This window comes from Canis lupus, chromosome 5 (genome assembly GCF_011100685.1).
Source record: "Canis lupus familiaris isolate Mischka breed German Shepherd chromosome 5, alternate assembly UU_Cfam_GSD_1.0, whole genome shotgun sequence".
Lineage (NCBI taxonomy): Eukaryota > Metazoa > Chordata > Mammalia > Carnivora > Canidae > Canis > Canis lupus.
This window is the reverse complement of record NC_049226.1, coordinates 12,699,218-12,722,866: the sequence shown is the minus strand read 5'-3', so window position 1 is coordinate 12,722,866 and position 23,649 is coordinate 12,699,218. Positions and strand designations below refer to the sequence as shown.

The 23,649-nt window shown below is 39.4% G+C and overlaps 1 long non-coding RNA gene across 3 annotated transcripts in view; it reads right to left on the bottom strand.

Annotated features, from left to right (window-relative positions):
* Positions 1–21,950, bottom strand: part of LOC119871796 — a 42,220-nt gene extending 20,270 nt beyond the window's left edge. Inside the window, exons 1-2 of one of the 3 annotated variants that reach the window (XR_005359140.1) lie at positions 21,123–21,950; positions 5,905–6,103 (exon numbers count right to left, since the gene is read on the bottom strand). This is a non-coding gene — a long non-coding RNA (uncharacterized LOC119871796). The remainder of the gene's footprint in view (positions 1–5,904; positions 6,104–21,122) is intronic. The other 2 variants (XR_005359139.1, XR_005359142.1) reach the window with 2 other exon arrangements.
* Positions 21,951–23,649: the final 1,699 nt, after the last annotated feature.

Genomic DNA, 23,649 nt, shown 5'->3' with positions numbered 1-23,649 from the left:
TCGGAGTTCATCTGTGGGGCAATTGTCTATTGTTCTGGGGAATTGTCTTCTTCCTCAGGGGCTGGAGGCCTGATACAGACTCCTGTAAACACCTCAATCCATCTGGGTGCATGAAGTGTTTGAACACTCTGCAAAGGTCAACAAGAATGCAGAGTCCCGAATCTTATATAAATCCCCATGTTCCTTCTCAAAAGATTGAATTAGGTTTACTAGTTAATCTACTGTCTTTCACACACTATAGAAGCCAAGTAAATATCTGCTAAATAATGAATACTAATTAGCATATAACATTTGGGGCAAACCAAAGACAGGATCCAGGCTCTCTTACAACCTAGGCCAAAATCCAAAGCACGGAAATAGAATAGGTAGTCAGAAAATTGGGTCATTGAAAAAATGGGCTCCTTTTAGCATCACTATGATACTGATATAATTATGACTTTTCTCATTGCCTCAGTTTACATAGGTGACACATGAAGGGTGTGACTAGGTGATCACTAAGTTTTCTACCACGTGGGTTTATAATCTAAAATATTATTTTTAGAAAAAAATATTATTTTTAGGAGAAATAAATGAAAGTAAATTTCCTCACCAAGAAAAGTTTGTTTTTTTTTTCCTTTGAGCTAAAACCATTTAGGGAATTGGATCTGAACTACTTCTCATTCAAATTTCTGATTTTTTTGGAAGTAAACTGGCAGAAATGATGATTTCAAAAACTAGAACAAAAATTAAGTCATTGCACAAAATTAGAGTCTTATTCTGAGTGACACATTAATAATGGAACAAGAGTACTGAGCAAATTGCATTAACTTTGTCACTTCATAACAATAGGACACCAAAGAGGTGATTAAATTTATCTCCCTGACACAAGTGATAACTCCATACCAAATGCAGTGTTATAGTGTGTAGAAAATGGCATCTTTCCCCTTCCTGTTCTAAAATGTTAGATAATGACACATAAAACGTAATTAATAGATTCCTAGATGGTAGCTTACTGAGCAGCTTAAACTATTTCTTTTTTTAATTAATGTTTATTTTTAACAAAGTAATAAATGCACACAGAAAAAAGAGAGAGAGAGAGAGAGAGAAAGAAAGAAAGAAAGAAAGAAAGAAAGAAAGAAAGAAAGAAAGAAAGAAAAAAGAAAGAAAGAAAGAGCAAACCAAATGGTCCTGAATGGAAAGAAGAAAAGGCTGCTGCCCCCTGTCTGCATGCCTCCTGTCCACAGCCCCACATTTTAGATGCATTTACTTTCAAATTATAAGCTATTTCTTCTGGGATTTATTTCTGTGTTTATAAATAATTTTATACTTAGACTATTATATCTTGGTTTACAAATTTAAGTAATATCTATTCTTCTACTTTAGAAGTTGAGGATTTCATGCTCCTATACTCCTCTCTTTTCATCTCTTGCATTATTTTTCATTTCAACTTCTGCTAATTTGTGTTCAGTATTTATATTATTATAGCTGCATAAATAACATTCATTACTATTCATTATAATAGTATACTGAGAGTAAGTATACTAGCAGATGATACTGAGATACTGAGAGTATACTACTAGGAATTAAGAGTAGTGTACCATTATTGTGTCATTTGTTGTACAACCTTTTGTATTTTTCCTAGAGTTAATAATTGTTTTCATTTTTTAACTTGCTTAATTTTTTTTAAAAAAATTTATGCTAAAAGTTATAGGTAATAATAGACTAGGAGATGAAATCCTATTGACCTTGTAGGAACTTAGGCTAAAAGTAATAAGATGAAAAGTAATAAGGATAAATATACAGTTCGTACATGAAGTTCATAACGTCAATTGCATGACTATAAGATAGGGACCTAACTTGACCTATATCTGAGGGAAAGAGAGTTGTGTTCTTTCACTGATCCCAAACTCCACATGTGTCAGTAGAAGAATTCAGTCGTTAAAACACAATCTAGGGCTATATTAATTGAAATGTACTCTCCAGAAAAAGAAAGATGATAGCTCTATTTTCACACTCCATAATGAATTCCATGAGAGAGTGTACAGAATATATTGGACAAGATCATGAGAATCTGAAGAACATGCCATATGAAAAATAAAGAAGGAAATTGAGAACATTAGCCTAGAAATGTTTTAGGGGGAAATTACAGTTGTCTGCAGATATGTGCAAAGCTATCACATAGAAAATGAGATCATAAATAAATGCTGCTTGACTCCAGGGGCAGATGTAAGACCAATGGGTGAGTGTCAAGGAGGCAGGTTCAGTTCAATGATCGTAGAACTTTCTAACAACTAGGTCCACTAACAGTAGTGTAGACACTGTGGTTGTCCTTCCAGCATCAATTCTCCCATTCTTGCCTTGGTAACAGCCATTTAAACTGGGCCCTTGGTTGTCCAACTGAAGATTGCATGTTCTACTTTTCCTTGATATGGCCCTGAAATTAGGTTCAGACCATAAGGATATAAACAAAAATGACACATGCCACTGCTTTCTTATGCCTTTAAAAAGAAAGGAGTGTGCCCTCTTCGTCTCTGTCTCCCTTCCTAAGGTTTGGAAGGTGGTCAAGATGAGTCTTCTTTGATCTTGTGGACAAATCTAAAAATCACAGAGCAAGAAGATGGAAGGAACTTGAGTTCCCTCCTTTCTCAGCCGTGGATTATTTGAACTGTTAACTAAGAGAGAAACCTTCTATCCATAAAATTTATACTTGGTTAAGTCACACATTAGATTCTTGTTATACTAGCTGTACCCTATATATTAAATAGTAAAGATAGCTTTTATTTATTTTATTATTTTATTTTATTTTATTTTATTTTATTTTTTAAAAGATTTATTTACTTATTAGGGAGAGAGAGAGAGAGAGAGAGAGAGAGAGAGTGAGAGAGCATCAAGTTAGTACAGGGAGGGACAGAGGGAAAGGGAGAGAGAAACTTTACCAGACTCTTTACTGACCTTGAAGCCTAACATGGGGCTCAATCTCACGACCCTAAGATCATGACCCAAGCTGACGCCAAGAGTCAGACACTCAATAGACTATGTCATGTAGGGGCCCTGATTGAGACACCTTTTAAACAGGTCTTCAGGAAGTCATCATTGGGCTTCCAAGGAGGCTTTTCTCTTATTCCACTGCTTTTTTCCAACACCAAGCAATTAACTCAGTTCTGACACTGTCTACCTGGAATTAGCATCAGATACTATAGGTCCAGGGTTCAGTGCTACAAGACTGTCCCACCTTCAGATGGCAATCACAAAGCCCAGTTGTTATCTGTGCTTCTGGCTACAGGTCACAGATTCTCACACCCCCTCCTTGGGATTTGCTAGAGCAGCTCACAGAACTCAAAAAGAAACATTTACTGACATTTACCAGTTTATTATAAAAGAGACACAGATGAACAGCCAGATGAAAGAGTTTGTATAAGGCAAGGTATGGGGGGGGAAAGGCATGGAGTTTCTGTGCTCTCTCTGACCATGCCACCCTTCCAGCACCTTTACATGGTCACCAACCCAAAAGCTCTCTGAACTCTGTCCTTTTGGCATTTTTATGGGTGCTTCATTACATGGGCATGATTGAAGAGAACATTGACCATTGGTGATTGAACTCATGAGCTAGAGGCATGACTGAAAGGGATTTGTTATGAATAGTAATAAGACACTCTTGTAATCATTATGACTCTAGAGCTATTTCAGGACCCAAGGACAAAAGACCAAACACTATAAAAAAAAGATTCTCCCATTTTTCTTATTGCTTAGGACATTCCAAGGGTTTGGGGCGTTACGTGTCAGCAATAGGGATGAACACCAAATATATATTTCTTTTTTGTTTTGTTTTTGTTTTTTTAAGTAGGCTCCATACCCAGCATGGAGCCCAATTGTGGGAGGAACTCATAACCCTGATATCAAGACCTGAGCTGAGATCAAGAGCTGGAAGCTTAACCAATTGAGCCACCCAGGGGCCCCTCCCTGTTTAAGTTCTAACAGCATTCTGGGAGAGGGTCCACTTCTCCATTTCCTTTCACACTGAACTTGGGTGAGAATGTGACTTTGGTGAGCAGGGCTCTATTTAGAAACAGTCTGACTGGCCCCGTGTGCTTCTCACCTGTGGAGAGACTCAGCAAAAAGGTGAATTGGCCTTGACATAATGCCAGTGAGATCTGGGAATTTACTCTTCAGGTAAACACTTTGGAGCTAGCACTTTTCTGCCCTACCCTGGACCCTTGTTATGTATCCCAAGAACCACTGTGCTTCTTTTTATGTAATGTTCACCCAATGGTTAATTACTTGCTTATCATATTCATTTGCATATGAATTATAGGTTGAGCCTTCTCAATTTCTGCAAAGAAGCTAGTTAGAAGTATGATAGGGTTTGTGTTGAATCTGTACAGGTATTTGCCTCCATAAATTTTCTTCTAAGCACTGCTTTAGCTGCATCCCCTAAATTTTGCAACATTGTGTTTTTGTTTTCATTCATCTCAAGGCATTTTCTAATTTCTCTTTGATCTCTTCTTTGAGCCATTAATTACTTGGAGCACATAGTTTAATTTCTATACACTTGTGAATTTCCCAAATTTCTTTGTTATTGGTTTCTAACTCCATTCTACTGTGGTCAGAGAAAGTACACTATATGATGATTATTTCAATGCTTTCAAATTTGTTGAGTTTCATTTTATGTCTTCACATATAGGCTTTTCTGGAGTATGTTTCATATATTTTGAGAAGAATGTGCCTTCTGCTATTTTGCGTAGACTGTTTTATGTCTGTTAGGATGTTTGGTTGATAGGATTGCTCAAGTCTTCTATTTTCTCATTGATCTTCAAACTAGCTGTTTTATCTGCAATGGACAGTGGGTGGTGAAGTATCCAACTATTCCTATTGAAACATTTATTTTTCCTTTTAGTTCTTCAGGTTTTGGTTCATGTATTTTGAGGATCTGTTCTCAGGTGCACATTTGATTATAATTATCATATTTTTCATGATTGATTGAGCTTTCACCATTATAAAATGTTCCTCTTTATCTCTAGTAACACTTTTTTTTTCTTTTAAATTTTATTTTGCCTGATATTAGTATAGCCACTCTAGCTTTCTTATGGTTTCAGTTTGAATGATATATATTTTTCCATCCTTATACTTTCAACCTATTTTTGTCATTGAGTCTCAAGTATCTGTCCTGTAGATGCATATAGTTGCATATTTTTTTATTTATCCAGTCTGACAATCTCTGTCTTTTCATTGGCTTATTTAATTCTATTCAAGTTTAGTGTTATTATTGATATAGTTGGATTTGCATCTGCTATTTTACTTTTTGTCCTTTATATGGCTCATATCTTTTTGTTCCACTGTTCTTCTTTTACTGTATTCTTTTACATTCAGTGAATATATTTTAGTTTAACATTTTGGTTCTTTTTTTTTTTAACATTTTGGTTCTTTTAATTTTTTTATTATATCGCTTTCAGTTATTTTTTTGATAACTGCTCTAGGGCTTACCATATATATCATAACTTATTGGAACTAACTTTATTAACTTAATTCTAGTAAAAAAAAACTTACTCCTAAAAACAAAACAACAACCAAAAAAACTTACTCCTGTACGACTATTCCTTCTTCTTCCTTTTTGGCTATTATTGTTATACATATTACATTTATAAATATTACAAACTAAACAATACATTGATATAATTATTACTTTATATAATTTTACGTCTATTTTAAAAGCTGGCAAAAGAGATCAGTGATACATTCATACAGTTTGTTGTAGTAACCTTATCTCCTATTTCTGATCTTCATTTATTTCTGTGGATCAGGATACCAATTGGTGTCATTTTCTTACTATAATACAGCTTTGCTCCCACCCACCTCCTTTGTGCTGTTACTGTCAATTATATTGTATTTCCATATGCGATAAGCCCAACCATACAATTTTATACATACCAGTTTATACAATTGCTTGTGAAATCAGGTAAGAGAAGAAAGAACACAGAGGCATTTATGTTGTCTTTTAAAATTACATAATTATCTTTACTTGTGCTCTTTGTGTTTATCGAATGGATTTTAATTACTGCTTGGGGTCACTTGCTTCCATTCTGAAGAAGTTTCTTTATTATTCCTTGAATCCAGAGGGGAAGGAAACCTGGCAAGAAAGAGGTGGTTTCTTGTGATAATGAGCAGCAAAGAGAAAAATGGAAAATTGAGTGAAATCAAACGGGCAAACGACTGGCCAGCTACTCCACAGTACTAGAAATATGCTTTACTAGAAATTTGAATAGGTCTGCTTTACTGATTCAATGAATCATAGGTCTTAGTGTTTTTCAAATGTAAATCAATTTAATCTTTATAGGATGACCCAATTAAGTAATAGTTAAGAGTTTAGATTTTTTAATCTGGTAGAGATAGATTCAAATTTTAAATATGCCACCTAAAAACTCCGTGACCTTAGAAAATTTACTTAATCTCTTCGAGTCTCATTTACTCATCTTTAACACTATAGTATATGCCACAGAGAGCTGTGTGACAGCTACATGAGGAATGGCATGCAAAATGTTTATTCTCCCACACAAATGCTCAGTAAACGGCAAGCTTTAAAAACATAGTAAAAAATAAAATAAAATAAAATAAAATAAAAACATAGTAATATTGGACTTGTGGTTTTGATTATGATGACGTATAGATATCAAATTCATTTATATATTGTGAACATTGGTAAGACTGAACAAAATACACGAAGCAGCACTTTTAAAGCTTTAGACAAGAGGAATAGGAGGGATATGCTCTTTAAAGATTAAAAACACATTAGGTGGGCTCTATAGTCACTACAGCTTTCTACGTGGGAGTTATCTCCAAACTATAGCATAAGAAGGAAAAAGAAAAGATGCAGGAAACAGAGACAGAAGGTTGAGGTGGGGGTCACAAAGAGAAAAAAAAAACAGTGGAAAAAAATGAACAGAGCCTTGTGTTTCATTATAAGACAACATCAAGGGGCCTAAACATTTAAACAAGAGATAATATCCATTTTGCACACTTTCCAACTTATTTTATGAGGCCAGAATTGCTCTGATGGCAAAATGACATTATGATGAAAGGAAATGACAAATAAGTAAGCTTCGCAGTTATAAGAGGAAAAAAACATTGAATAAAATGTTAGCACACTGAATCCAGCAATACATAAGGATAATACATCATGACTAAGTAGGTTGTCTATAGGAATGCTAAGTTGGTTCAATAATACACATTGATCAATATAGTTTACCACATTAGAAAAATAAAGGAGAGAATCATAAGATTAGCTCAATAGATGCAGCAAAAGAATTTGACAAAATCCAACTAAAACTCTCAGCAATCTAGAAAGAGAAGGGAACATCCTAAGTCTGATGAGGGGCATCTATAAAAACCTACAGCTAGCATCATACTTAATGGCAAAGGACTGAAAGCTTCTTCCAGACTGGAAACTAGCAAGGATGGCTGCTCTTACAATACTATTAGTATTAGCCAGTAAAAAAGATGTGGAAAAGAAATTTTAAAAAGAAAGGGAAGACTTGGAGATTATAAAGGAAGACATAAAAGTACTTTATTCATAGACAACATGATAGTATACATGGCAAATGATTCTAAAAATCTACCCAAAAAACCCAAAATTTATAGAAATAAGTGAATTTAGCAAGGTCACAGGATACATTTCAACATAAAAGAAATCTATTGAATGTCTATATATAGCAACAAACAACTGGAAATAATTTGTTCGAGTATTATTTATAACAGTATTAAGAAAGATCCTTGGGGATAAATTTAATGAATGATGTGCAAGGCCTCCACATGGAGAACCACTGAGAATTGAAAGACTTAAATAATGGAGACACCATGATAGCTGGTAATCCACTATATTGGGAAGACTCTGGGGAAATTACATTGGTGTACATTATTTGTGGTTATTCTTTCTTTCTTTCTTCTTTCTTTCTTGGAAATTACATTGGTGTACATTATTTGTGGTTATTCTTTCTTTCTTTCTTCTTTCTTTCTTTCTTTCTTTCTTTCTTTCCTTCCTTCTAAATATTTTATTTATTTATTCATGAGAGACACACAGAGAGAGGCAGAGACATAGAGAGAGAAGTAGGCTCCCTAAGGGAAGCCCATTGTGGGACTCGATCCCTGGACCCTGTGATCATGACCTGAGCCAAAGGCAGATGCTCAACCTCTGAGTCACCCAGGCACCCTGTTGTTACTTCTTCTAAATACTTGTTAAACTATTACATAATAATAGCTACCACTTATTAGTGCCAGGTGTGACTAACAAATTCCTAAAGCGGCAGCTCTTACCACTTCTCTAGCGGAAGATTCCTTCTGGCTCATAGGATCAATGACAAATTCCTTTGGTATCACAGGCCTTCTACTATTGGAGCTACAGGAAGCTCCAAGCTTCCTTTCTATATTCCTCCCTCCTATACTCCAGCCACACTGGATTCTCCAGCCAACTTAAGATTGTTTTTTCATCTTCAGGTGATTTTATTCATGCCATGAAGGCAACAGTACCTATACAAGTATACAGCAATGGTTTACGTTTCCATCTGACATAGCTTGCTTAAATTTATAGCCAGGCTGATGGTCTACCTGATGTGCAAAGTAAAACTGGTTATTACTCACCATCAGCTTCTCAGGATTCTAAGCTTTCAATGCTTTATTTTTTTTTTTTTACCAGCACTCTTGATTTTATAAACAATGAAGCCCATCGACGCCAGTTTTCTCCAAATCTCCCCGTAACTTGGGTTTAGTAGGGCTTCACTGGGATCCAGACATTTTAAAATAAAGTTTTGAGGCATCTCAGCATAGGATCAACAGCTCTGGCCACTCCAAAGCCCCACCGCCAACAGCTTGCAAAGGTCACTGAGTGACCAGTTTAAGATTTTGACCTTCAGGCATCTGGGTGGCTCAGTGCTTGAACATCTGCCTTTGGCTCAGGTGGTGATCCTGGGGTCCTGGGATGGCATCCGGCATCCGGCTCCCATAAGGAGCCTGCTTCTCCCTCTGCCTATGTCTCTGCCTCTCTCTCTCTCTGTGTCTCATGAATAAACAAAATCTTTTAAAAATAATAAAAAAAGGATTTTAACCTTCATGTCTCGGTTCATGATATTCCCTTCCTTTATGTGACTGTTCACCCCACCTCACCAGCCATCCTTAGCTGTGGACTGGGTCCCAGTACTTAAAATACTTAGTACAATGTAGGGCCGTTTAAGTACTTAAGGTGTGATAAGTAGTTGCTTACTGAAGAATAAAAGACAAATAATTCATTGACACCAATCCCAGAAGAGAGGATAAATGGATGCATTTGATTCTGAATAAAGACAAATGGAGATAAAATATGTGTTTAAACAATGCAGGCAAATCGCCTTAGTTGGCAGGCCTCTTTGGGAGCAGATTTTCATTATAAACCAAACCCACAATCATTCCAATTTTAGGGAATTCAGAGAAATTTGTTGGGCATTTATTTGTTTCTTCTATTGTTTACTTAGAGAATTATAAAGTTTTTTTAGTCTATAGATGATCAGTAGAGCTTCAAATTGATTTTTTGATTGAAGTATCCTCTATTATAGCCAAATGAGAGTTTTGAAATTAACTACACAAAAACCCTCAAATCTATTGTTTTTATGTGTCCACGTGATACAGGGCGTTATATATTCAGGGCTGGTTTCAGGGCATAGGATCTATACAGTTACGTAGGGTCCTACGCTTAAAAGGACTTGCACTTGGGGCCCCTGGGTGGCTCAGCGGTTGAGCATCTGCCTTCGGCTCAGGTCATGATACCAAGCTCCTGGGATCAAGTACCACCTCGGGCTCCCTGCATGGAGCCTGCTTCTCCCTCTGCCTGTGTCTCTGCCTCTCTCTGTGTGCCTCTCATGAATAAAAAATTAAAAAAAGAAAAAGAAAAGAAAAGAAAAAGAAAAAGGACCTGCGCTTGATTTCATGCTCTACCTCTGCTGTCTTGAAATTCTTGTGATTTTGAACAAGGAGCCCTGCATTTTCATTTTGCACAGGTCCACGGAAATCATGTTACCATTCCTGCACATATCCCCCCATTCTCCACCATTCTTTTCACTCTGTGCGTTTCTCCAGCTGTAAGGCAATCCCAATGGTTAGAGAAAACTAGAAAGCATGTGGAATACTGAGACGGTGAGGGTCTATGGGAACAAAAACCCAAGAGAAAAAAACAGTGCACCTGGGGCACTTTCTGTTGGCTACTATTTTTAAACTGCTTTCCTTAACAGCAGAACCAAGACAGGTCTGCTCTACAAACCAGATTTAAAACAGAAAACCCGGCTCCAAAGAGCACCAATGAGTTGCTTGAGTTGCCAATATCAACCAATCAGGGCAAGACCCTACCAACCAACAACCAACCAGGATGAAACATTTTTTTTTCTTTCCCTCATTAGCAAATTGGACCCGAGTGGGGACCAGAACAGGAACTTTATACAAGCAGGGCCCTCCCCATTGTTGGAGGAGGCCAGCCTAAGTACTATGTGTTGTTGCTGTGTCTTCTTTCAGCTTCACCTGTAACCTCTGTGCCTTTGATTTTGAGGTCTGGCCTCATTTCGGGTTCAAGAACCTGACTCCCATAACAATACTGGAGGTCGTACTTCCTCAGCTCTCCATCTTTTGGGATTTCCTCTCGGTCCTTCCCCTATGATCTCTAGTAGGAAGATCTGGAGACTTCTAAGCTAGTCCAAGTTCCCCATTTTGTCCATTAGAAAACTGAGAGGGACAGGATTCCCCAGCCACCACTTAGATAATTTTAACTAACGAAGTTAGGGAAGTTGACAACCGATCACTCAGGTTGGCAGGATATGCATAAGGATCAGTTCCTATCTCAGATGGAGCCTGATTCTCATCGCAGGCAGATGTGATGTCAACATCCCTAAGCTCCTGACCTCTCCCTCCTACTATTCCATCTCCACTTCAACACCACAGACTCTGAAAAATTAAAGAGAATCTGAGGTAATCCCCATCACCCAGGAGTCTTTAAATGTTAACCTCTAAGCGTCTGGGAATCTTACTTTTTAAGGGAGGCTTGCTTGTTTGAGGTACACTTTGGTTATTAGAATGTATTTTCTCTTTACAAAGAACAGAAATGGGACTCTGCTAATTCCACCCCTGGAAATTAATTCCTCTGCAAAATGACAGACAGCTTGACTTCTTTCTTCATATATCAGCTTTTCAAATAATTGCAAATAGCTTGACTTCCACCACGCCTTCCCCAGAGGCTGTTTGGATTTCTTTTCTAGTTGAACACTCAATTGTCTGTGATGTTCCATAGTGATGTAGTTTCTAAGCACCTTCCTATCTTTGTCTCTTTCCTCTTGTTAACCTTAGAGCCATTTAAAAAATCCTTAGTTTGGGACGCCTGGGTGGCTCAATGGTTGAGCACCTGACTTCGGCCCAGGGTGTGATCCTGGGGTCCTGGGATCCAGTCTCATATCAGGCTCCCTGCATGGAGCCTGCTTTTCCCTCTGCATATGTCTCTGCCTCTCTCTGTGTGTCTCTCATGAATAAATACATAAAATTAAAAAAAAATCCTTAGGTTATAAAAGGGAAATAGTACAAAGCAAAAGTATCATGGCACGTGTTTTGTTTTGTTTTAATTTGCTAATTAAACGTCAGTAATAAAGTTCTAGGACAGTGAGACCGGCCAAGATTGTAGGAAGAGTATGTATGTAAGTCAAGGGTTTTGGTTGCAAGTGACAATATCCAACTGGGAGTTGCTTAAGCAAATATAAGATTGTGTTGATCAAAGAGCAACTAGTCCTCTTCCCCTTCAGTTTCAGTTGGGAAAGTTTCAGGAAAGGGCTCTGATTGGCCAAAGTGGGTCATTGTCCATTCCTGGGTGAGAGTCAGACCAGGAAAGCTCCACTTGGATGACACGGCTGCAGGAGTGGGACAGAGCATAACTGGGAGGAAGGATGAAATATTCCTCCCAGAAGGAAAAAGCTCTGGGCCTAGTTGTGATCTGCAGTGGGTGAGCCAAAAATTCAAATAAAGGAAAAGGAGAGACAATTACATTATAAGAATAGAGTTGATAAGATCCATTTTTTTTCCTTTTTATTTTTTAAAGGGAGATAAACAAGTAATGAGACAAAATGTTGAGTATATTGAATTTTTAATTGCTATCTACTAAAATGAAACTTAATATTTCGTTGTGGGAAAGAATTACAACCATTTAAATACATTTTCTGTTAAGTTCTAAAACCTGTGCTGAGTGCCTAGGCGTATGAAGGTGCTTTGGAAATTAAAACAGAAACAATTGATGATCACGTGAAAGGGGGAAAGTGCCTGCTGCCTGCTTAGGCGGGAGAACCTGTCCAAAAGACCCTGTCATTGTCCGGCCCTTGGCGGTGCTCCCGGGGAAGAGGCACACAGAACCCAAGCTGTGGGCAGACACTCAGACTGCATTTCTAATGCACTGTTTGCTTCAGCACTGGGAAAGCCCAGAGGGGGACCCTTCATTTGTCCAATTAAAGATGGGCTTTCACTAAGTGCCACCCCAGAGCCCACAGACCGAAGACATATATGTATTAGTGGCTGCCCAGAGCCAGTAAGACAGCTAAAATGTCAGCAAGCAGGACCACGAAGTGGTTCTAGTTTCCTTGTGGTTGGAATCTGTTGAGTTTACAGCCCAAATCTGACCACACAGGCCTGGAAGAGTGTGCAAGAGAGCCAGTGAGAGGAAGTTAGCCAATGTTGGATCCAGGCCAGTCAACCTTCTAAGAAAATGTGCCAGCAAGGGGCAGGGGAGACCCTTGCCAAGAGAAAGCTTGCCTCCTGTGACTGTTTCTCATGGAGACATAATGCATTGGCTGACCAAATGCTCCCACTGGCCCCACAAAAATGCTTCCTGCTTCTCCAGGCCTACAGAGCAATTGCTCTTGCCCCTTGAGCTGAAGGAAGATCAATATGGCTGCCCAATAAATAATCGTGACCTGGTGCTCTCCAGATAGCTTGTCTTGTTCTCTCAGAGGACCCTGGTTGTTTATACAAAGTGGAAAACATTTTGTGTAAAATGGAAAAACACTGTTAAAAATAAAAGCTTTCGATATTTTACTTTCCAAGGGGAACTACGGAGGGCATTTTTAAATCAATCAGCAAATATTTATTAGGCAGCTACTATCTGCAAACTACTGTGCTAAACTGTTGTCAATTCACGGGAGTGGTATAATTAAACCATTCACATAGATTATAAAATAGGTGAACTATTTAATAACCAATACACCTGAGTTTATATATCAAATGAATATGATCTCCTTCAGAACAATTACTCTTAGTCCAATTGTATTATCTATAGAAAGAATTTTTAAAAAATTATTTTCTTTGGACATCACCTTTGGATCTTGTACAGTTTTTTAAATATTTTCAATGTTGCAAAGCTATGGAGAATAGAGGCAAGATAAAATTGAGAAACCTATTTTCTGATAAAAAGCAAATGAAGTCCTCACAAAGACTTACATGTGGATGTTCAGATGGCTTTATTCATAGCGGCTAAAAACTGGAAACAATCCAAATATCCATCACTGATGAATGGATACACAGATGTGGTATATCCATATAGTGAAAAATTATTCCGCCTTAAGTCTGAACTACTGATACATGCCACAAGGAGGTTGGACCTCAAAAATATTCTAGGGGTGCCTGGGTGGCTCAGTTGGTTAAGCATCCAACTCTTGGTTTCGCCTCGGGTCATGATCTCAGGGTCATGAGATTGAGCCTTGCATCCAGCTCTGTGTGCTGGGTGCCTGCCTGGGTTTTCTCCCCTCTCCTTCCACCCCTTGCAAAGTTCCAAAATCAGTTGCAGCACCTTGAGAATGAAGGAGTGCTCATCTCCTCCCGGAGGAAGGGCGGTGATGCCAATTCTTATTTGCATACAGTCTCATGGGCACTGCTCCCCTAGCTCTATAGAGCTGCTGCCTTTCCCTGAGCTTACACTTTACTATGGAGATAAGACACATATAAATGTTCTGTAATCCATCAATAAATAAAGTACAATAAGTGTGCTAATGTCAAACTAGTAAAAGCCCTTTTGCTCTTTTCAAAGTGTGAGTTGATGGCTGAGTAAGAAATAAGCTTTTTTTTTTTTTTTAAACATGGCTAACGCGCAAGATCCCTACATACAGAAATAAGAAAAATCAGATATAAGGGGGAGAAAAAGTCTCCAAATGTGGGAACGTATTGTTCTTCCTTCCAGCCTCCCTCCCTGAAATGTTACTGCAGTAACTGGCAATCTTCCACTGAAGTTCTTTTGCCCCAAGTCTAAGGGAAATAGCACCATGGTTGATACTGCATTTTCAAAGTCACAAATACATAGAAATAAATTCAAGCTATAGCTCAAATGAATGACTACATGTTAGATTTCAGCTGACATGGAGTTGAAATCTGTCGTTGGCATTAGTCTCCATTTCCCTATAGAGCTGAAGTTGGCAGCTTGAAGTTTTTTCTTTAGTGGTTGCACCAATGACCTCTCTCTGCCTACCTCTGTTTCTTGTCTTAAGATTTCCTTCTTGAAGTCCAGAATGATTTTCCTATTGTGCTCTGAAGGATAAGCCCGCACAAAGTGGCTATGACACCAAGCTCTGTGCCAGAGTGTAGAAGTGGGATTAAGGATTTACAGGTCCAGTTTTGTATGATTTTGAGAGGTTTAGCACAGTGGGGAACTGGGCTTGTTAATTACTCAGATAAATGCTAATTGACCTATAAAAATGCAGGATTAAGTTGTTAAGATCTGCTCCAACTGGCATTATGGAAAGACGGAGGGGCTCAGACTATGGTTACAGCTCTCTAGAGGCAGGGAGAGATGCATGCAGCTACGTGCCACAAAACCAGATGGCCTTTCCATGTCATTGAGGGGGCTCTTACGGGATATCTGAAGAATAAGAAGCGGTTCAATTAAAGTACATTGTGGAGAAGGAAGTTACTTAACACATGCTAGCCAGTTGAAACCTCATATTGAAACAAAACACCAAGCTACCAGTCACTAAGGAGGGAAGTCCAGGGTAAAAACATTTGGAAGACCAAGCATAAGACTTGGGAAACTGGTGCTGAACTTGGGGAAGTCTCACCATTATTGGCTGAGAATCAGGCAATTCTAGTGTATTTCAGCAGGTCTAGTAGGAGGTGGGGAGCTCAGAGCTTAGTTGCTAAGACTTTAGCGAGAAAGCAACTATGAATAAATTATAACACGTGAGCATATTCTCTGGTGTTATGATAAACTGTTTCATGTTTGTGTCAGCTTTGCAATCTAAATAGTCAAAGGACACCAACTGTATCTACTTGAACTCAATTGCTAGTATTTAGCATAGATTTTACAAGGATGCTTGAACGATATTATTGGATTTTGCTGACTTTATACAGGTCAGCAAGCTCAACTGAAGAGTTAGAAAAACACAACCTCTCATCCCAGTAAAATAAATTATGCTAGCCAAGAGTGCCTCCCAGATTTGTCATATAAATTAGCAGTAAAAAAAAAAATATATCTCCCAGACAAACTAAGCCACGTCTCTAATCCCCATGTCGGTCACCTCTTTCCTAATTATCACTAAAGCATGACTTAGCTGGATGAACCATAGCTCAGGAGGGAGCATTAAAGTGCAGACATTAACCATGATGACTTCTCCGAGGCACTAAATAGAGTGGAAATGTATCTCTAAGACTGAGCAGTGGCCTGAGGATATTCTAGATTTTTGTTGAGGACTATCAAGAGGAAGGAGAATGGAAGCAGTGCCTAACAGCAAATAAAAGGAAACCTGAAGTCTACAAGGGGTGGTGTCAAGGCACGGCCAAGAAAGGCAAATAGTTCTACCAAGAACCAATCCACATCCATTTCTGGGGGGCTCAGAAGGCCTGAAAAACATGGATCAGCCTATAAGCAAATCTGAATTATGACGAAGAAAAGATTAGGTAAGGAACAAAGAGAAGGAGATTTTTGAGTCAGAGAAAGGAGAGGGATAGGGGAGGAAGTTGTTTTGGGTAGATGATTTGCAAATGGGTCTTAATTTATCAAGGTGACTGAGTGGCAATATGGAGAGGTTTAATGCCACCAAAAGGTGTTTATTACCTACAACTCCTGTGGGAAGGAGGTCATGCCAACCCACACAGGGCCATGTGGAGAAGCACCAGTTTTGGTCAGGAGACAGAAGCAGAAGTGAGGGGGGGGAAGTATAGGCCATAGTGTTTATCGGAGCTTCTGGGGTAAAGATATAATAGGACGGGGTAAACAGCTGACTGATTAGTTTGAATAATTCCAGTCAGCTTTGGGGGCATAGAGACTGTCCTTGGTTGTCTGGCACCTGGCCTTGTGTTGATTAAAGGCAAAGGAAATATTTGCTTGATGTGTGAGTTAGATAAGGAGGTGGTTGGGAGTATGGCCTCAGGATTGCTTGGAGGGCTTGTAACACGGTTTTTATGTGTCTACTTAAGCCAGATCACAGGGGAGATGTGAACAATTTGGGCCATTGGTTTAACTCTATAATTAATGGAGGCCAAACAGGCAAATACAGAATTAAGAAAACAGAGAACGGGGGAATCTTATCCATCTATGTATATTTGTATGGCCTGGTCCTATGCTGTACATGTGGAAGGTCAATAAATACTGATTGGTTGGTTGGTTGGTTGGTTGGTTGGATAAGATTTTTGCAGTTGTGAAACCTTGAGAGAGAAAAATGGCTCTTTCCTTTTTCCCCTAAATCACGCCTTCCTGTAGCAGAATTTGCCAGCTACAGGATTATATCCCAAGTTGCTCAGTGATGAAATGGCTTGAGTAAGACATATGTTGTATCTTTTTGGTTTAGGCAATTTTTGCTAGTAGGCACATACACACTAATGTCTATATTCTTGATCTATTTTTTATCTTTCACCATAAACTCGCCAGGGATAAAATTTTTCCTCATTTATTATAAAAATAGGGTAATGGTAACATTTTAGAAACTACATCAGGCCAGAGAACTTGCACCTTTATCTCCCCTGGTGCCCTTTCTTACCTCTACACCGAGCAATGAGTGTTCCTTTATTCTCTTCCTCAAATCAAATTCTGCTGTCCTGAAAGTAACCAGTGTCAATGACATATGTGTTAGCATGAATGGACACACGCCAATCAATTGCTAGTGTCTGTCTAGAGTCCTGTGTTGGGGACTCCGAGGTGTACCCCAGGCTCTGTGGGACATTCTGCTTTGACCAGTTCATGGTGTCAATCCCAGGTAAGGGAAGGAGCAGAGATAGGACGTGTAGCCATGTGTTTATCACATATTTAAGTTTATTGTTACTTGCTCCAAGATCATTTGCAATTTTATTTTTATTTCTAATTTGGCACAAGGAATTTTGTCTTCTGGAAAAGAATTTCAAAAATCAACAACAAACGAGAAAGTCATTTCACAGACTCGGTAGCTTTTTCAATCACATCACTAAGGAAACAAATACTTTTTAAAGGATCCACGAGCATCCTTAAATGTTTTCGAATACATAACTTATTTAATCATCACACAAACACTCAACACTTTATTATCACTTTTTCATGTAAAAAAATTAAGCTTTTACATATATTGATCTTTTTCCCTGTACAGCTGGTAAATAAGAGAGGTGAAAAAAAAAAGAGAGAGAGAGCTGGAACTTCACCTTGGCTCTGGCATTTTGCAGGGCCCAGGATTTTTCACTATACCAGTAAATAAGTTCCTCCATTGTCTTTGCTTCAAGCAATCTTGTGGATGTAGGGATGGCTAGAGGAACACAGAAGAGAAGAGCCCCGCCCATAAGTTGTCTATCTATACTCGCAACCTAAGACTCTTGAAACTTCAAATTCATATATGAATAAGAGAAGGTGAACCTAATAGGAACTGTATCTCCAATTAATGTTTATACGATGAAAAAATATGTAATTAGATCTGGAAGTGATTGGTTAATCAGGGAAGACTTCCTAGAGGGAATAATTTTATGTGAGGTTTTGAAAGAATATTGATACAAGGAGGGCAGGGATTCTGGGAAGAGGAAAATGAGAATCTCATGTATAAAATCGTTAGTTGTAGCTTTTCAGGTGGACCGTGTATGCAAATGTGTTTGAATGTAAGACGTTGTATAAAGAAATCACCATTTATTTCTTTGGAAAATTCTTTTTTTTTTTTCCTTTGGAAAATTCTATTACGTTCTGTTTAAAGGGCTGAAATGTCAGGGGGCCTAGAAAAGTTATTTTTAAAAATTGATCATTAAATTGAAACTACCTAGTGAATGAATTATAAAAGCCAGATGTCAGGAAAACCCCCTCACTGAAAAATAAGGAGACATCATGGAGTTGTCACAGAGAAATGAAAAATGTATGTTGGGGGTATCTTTTCATTCTGTCTTTTTGGCTTTACCTCAATGGAAAGAAAAAGCAGATTGGGGAACTGAGAGTATGAAAGAATAAACGTGGCTGTTGTTCATGACCTAATCTGTGCTAAGACACTTTCTTTTTTTGTCTCACAGGTGTGTCTCTAGCGACTATCTGGGGAGATAGGAGGGTAAATTGGGGATGTGGTGCAACGGAGTGACCCTTCCACTTTTTTTCGCATTGAGATCATAATGGCCAGGTAGATTATCATCATCAACCAGCGGTCTACAAAGAGTTCTGAGAATGACCGGGGAGAGAGGGTGACTTCTGACCCATCCTCGATATCATCAAACCCACAGGGCTCCTTTTCCAAAACTGAATGTACATCTAACTCTATAGGTATTAAAACAGTTTTGCATCGGAGAGTTTAGAGAAATGTTCCAGCCAAATGGAGTCAGGGTTTATGCTGCTCCTCAAGCCTTCCTTCTGAGAAAGGCCCTTTCCCCACACCATGTGACGATTGTGGGCACATGCCTCCAGCTGACAATCAGAACACCCACTGTCCTGGATATAGACAAATGGATGTGTGACCTCACCAGGGTCCTCTTCAGGAACTGATATGGACTGAATGATATGCTAGGGAGAGGAGGTTCTCTCTTTTCTCTTTACCCCGAAGGATGATATATAATCCAGGAATAACCAGTGATCATCTTCCCCGTCACCTGGAGAAAATCTGTCTGAAGCCAACAGAACCAGCCACCTGCAGAGCTAAGAGGTGGTGAAAACCATAGTCCTTGTGTTATCATTTGAAACCCCTGGATCCAGCTAGGTTTGAACTGAGGTTACCTCTTGGCCTTCTTGGTTATAGAAATGTACTACTGTGATATATAATAAAAAACATATATTTGGTCTTCGTCCTCATTTCAGGCATATAGAGCTCCCAAGAGAGGCCAAGGCATATTTTGTTATTCCTAACAAGCTCTTTTAAATAATACCTGAGTTTATGTTAATGAGTTGATTTTGGAAAGGCCCTAAGGATTTGGGCTGGTTGCCAGGAGAAGCAACCATGGTGATTAGAAGGTTGGTACTTTCAGCCTCAACTCCTGACCTCTGGGGAGGGGAGAAGAGTGGGAGACTGAATCCCCAATGGCTGATGATTTAATCCATCTTGCCTACGTAAGGAAGCTTCTATAAAAACCCAGAAGCATGGGTTTTGGAGAGCCTCTGGGTCGGTGCCCAAGAACTCATCAATGTTCTGGATAGCCGTGCATCCCAAACTCCACGGGGACAAGAAGCTCCTGTGCTTCAGAACCCTTCCAGACCTTGCCCTATGTATCTCTTCATGTGGCCGTTCTCTTGTATCCTTTAATATCCTTTGTAAAAAACCAATAATCTATAAGTAAACTGTTTTTCTGAGTTCTGTGAGCTGCTGCAGCAAATTAAACAAACTCCAGTAAGGAGTCGTAGAAAACCTAACAGCCCCCCCGCCACGCCTCTAAGGTGAAAAGATAGCTAAGATCTCATTCAGGAGTGTGAGGAATTCAATATTCAAAAAAGCTTGCTTGAAATTATTTTTCACCCTAAGCTGACCCGAGGTTTAAAACTCAGAACTTCAAACAAGTATGTATGGGCTGGGGAAGGTTTTTGACTCCAAGAGACATTTCAGGATAAAGTAGAAGTTTCTTTTCAATTTAAGCCTGGAGGGAAATCCAAAAGTGGTTTGAGAGGAGACGGAGAATAATTAAAAGGCAGAGAGAAAGGAATCAAATTATACCTAGGTGTTTACACTTAAATATTATTTAAGTATTAATTAACATTCATATAGCTTTTAGATATGTGCCAGGAACTGTTCTAAGCACTTTAAAGATACTCCCTCATTTAACCTTCATAGAAACCCGATGAGATAACTTACTTTCAAGTACATCATTTAAAAAAATATATTTTTTTTTATTTATTTGTTCTTGAGAGACAGAGAGAGGCAGAGACACAGGCAGAGGGAGAAGCAGGATCCCTGTGGGGAGCGTGATGTGGAACTCCATCCCAGGACCCTGGGATCATGACCTGAGCTGAAGGCAGATGCTCAGCCACGGAGCCACCCAGGTGCCCCTCAAGTACATCATCGTTTTAACACATTTTACTAATGGTAATAATACCTGCCATTTTAAGTGCTCACTATAGCTGTACTTGGTGTATTTATTATTTCACAACAACCATAAGGAGTAGATACAGTTATTATGACTATTTCATGAATGAAAGCAAACAAGACTAAGAGAAATTAGGTAGCTTTTCAAAGGACACACAGCCAATAGGTGGTAGATTTGAATCTCTGTCTGCCTGCCTTTAAAATCTGTACTCTGAATCACTGCACAATAGCCTATTAATAGTCACTCCTAATATCTTACTATTTATTTAAAAAGATTTTATTTATTTATTTGAGAAAGAGAGAGAAAGAGGAGAGCTGGAGCATGAGTGGTGGGAGAGTCAAAGAGAGAGGGAGAGGCAGGGTCCCCACTGAGTAAGAGTGGGGCTCCATCCCAGGACCCCAGGATCATGACGTTAGTGGAAGGCAGACGCTTAAATATCTTACTGTTTTAACACAGTTAGTTTTATATTTTCATATAGTCGAGTAAAAAAAGCCAGCATAACTAACACCTATACATATTTAACAAGATTATTACCCAGTACTACCATCCATCTGAAGGCAGCTTGTTCAAATCTGAAGCACCGCACACAGGACAAAATTAAGAGCTTTTGAAAGTTGTCTTTGCAACAATCCAAACTAATAAAGTCAGAGGATAAAATCACAGGGAGCATACACTCTTACCTTAGGGACAGTTATTCTCATCTTAATTTCCATACTATGAGCTGATGGATGTTGATTGAATGTCAGATTGATTGAATATCACAAGTGTTCTGAGTCGGCACATGAGATGAGATGTTTTAAGGAGAGTTTGATAAAGCTGCGATTTACGAAGTGTGGAAAATCTGCCAGGAATAGGGCAGTGTTCTGCATTAATAATAGGGGGAAACTCTTAGGCCTCCTCTTGTCCTCCTAAAGGCACAAGAAGAAGCAGTTCCTAGAACACAGGTAGGGGGGCTGTATGGACTAGGGCACCCCATGCAAGCTGGGCCCTCAACAGAGCAATGTGGCTGACCCACAGCCACCCGGAAGGTAGAAAGCTGGGGGAGGCACCTCCCTGACTGCCTTTCTTTGCTACAATGTGATCTCCTGCGAATGCCTTCAAATGGTCAACGCCAACCGAAAGCCAGAGGGTCAAGGATTCTGTTGATGTGGTTCACACCGCCAGCCTGTGGGAGCGCAGCACAGGGTGAGATGGAGTGGAGACTGCCTGAAAGGCAAATAGCCAACATCCAGAAGATTGATAATGGCCCAACCCAGCACGTGTTCTTTGATAAAACTGAATTTCCAAGCCTGCCCAAGTCTACATCCCTGACCCAGCCTAAGTAATTGGTCAGTCTCACTATTATAATCCTCTCTATCCCTCTTCCAGTCCTTTAAATCCAAAAAGGTCTCTGACCAAGGTTGGACCAGCCTACAGCTTTGGCCTCCTTTGTGCTCTTCCTTAACCAGCTGGCACAGAGAGAAATGCAGAGTGCTAGGTCCTCCAGCCTACCCCCCTACCAGCTCCATGCTAGCATGGCATTTATACCTTGAACCAACCTCTGGGGTGTTTGTTGTTCTAGCCAAAGGCTTCCTTGGGAAATTTCGCCATCCCATCTGCTCAGTAGATATCTGCCCTGGGGTAAGCTTGGAAAGGTGACAAGTTTAAGCAACGGCCAGAAACTCTGGCTTCTGTTTCTAGACTTGTGCAAAGTGCATGTGGTTGTTGCATGGACGACAAGAAGAGAGGCTTGGAATGGGCATATTTATTTAAGCTGTCAGGTGAGATAAAATGTCAACATGTGGGCCTGGTTCAGTTTCCTTTCTTTATCCTTCCTTAGAAACCACTTGGGGTGGGTGTTGCACACAAATGGCTCATCCTTTTCTCATTCACTTCTATGTGTTCTTATCCAGCTCACCTTGACTGCAGGACGTACCACTATATTTTGCTTAGCCTTACACTCTTGGGTAACACTCTGTGCATTGGTTGTTTCTCTCTGCTCTCATCTCTATAAAAATGTACTTGCTCTGAGTCTCATTTCTTACCCCTAGTTGAAGAAACTGGGGGAGATTAAAAGAAAAAAACTGACAAACTGTGCTAAGTTAGCGGCGTAGTTTTCAACATGTGCTCTGCCTGTGACTAGCTCTTGGAGTGTAGCTTGAAAACCTCCCACTCAACCGCTCAGTAGTCTGACTCATGTGGGGTTGCAACTCTCAGGACTGAGGTCATGCTCTTGAGCAAGGAGGACCTGCATTCTGGGTTCTCACAGCACTGCTTTTGAAAGCAAGGATTTCCCTGTAATACAGTCACATGTACTACAGAAAAGGAAGAGAAGATGGAGAAACGAGTTCCCAGCAGGTGCTGAATGTATTTGGCATGGTCTTAGTTTATTTAGACACAGTGACCAAGGGAAGAAGACTATTGCAAAACTTTAGCATAACATTGCTACAGTTCCCATGTCCAGTAGCTTAGTTCCTTGCATTTTCCTTGGAGAGACCAGAGTTTCACGTAACAATCTACCCTGTGGTCTACTGCATTTATATCTTAATGGAAATGAACCCATTTCCCAAATCTTCTTAATGCACGTTTTCTTTTTTGACCCATCCTGTCCCTTCATCAGCCTCTTTTGTATGGTTCTAGACCACACTGCTATGGAAACTTGACAAAATTCAGATGCTCCAGTATATTTAAAGATTTCATTTATTTATTTGAGAGAGAGAGAGCATGTGTGTGTGAGCGCAGGAGAGGGGTGGAGGGGCAGAGCAGGAAAGAGAAGGAGAAGGAGCGGGGGAAGAATCTCAAGTGGACTCTGCACGATCCCAGGACTCTGAGATCATGACCTGAGCTGAAACCAAGAGTCAGACGCTTAATTGACCAAGCCACCCAGGCACCCTTAGATGCCCCAGAATATTTAAACTGTAGCAGTTTCTGCATTCTCCTCCTTCCATTGAAATTATAAATATAAATGGAACCTTAAGCTCATCTACTAATGATAAAACAAGAGAAGGGAGGACTCAAGATTAAATACAGAGAAGAAGAAAAAAATACAGAGAAGAGTGCCCTGGCTAAAGACATTAGAGACACTGGACCAGGTTGCTGGGCAATGCTATCAACGCTTCTTCTCAGATGATCTAAAAAATAATAGAAATGGTGGTTATCAAATTGGGCTGGTTGAGGTTCCTGGAACCAAGAGACAGGGTAAAATGATTTGGGCAATTCCTTTCTGGG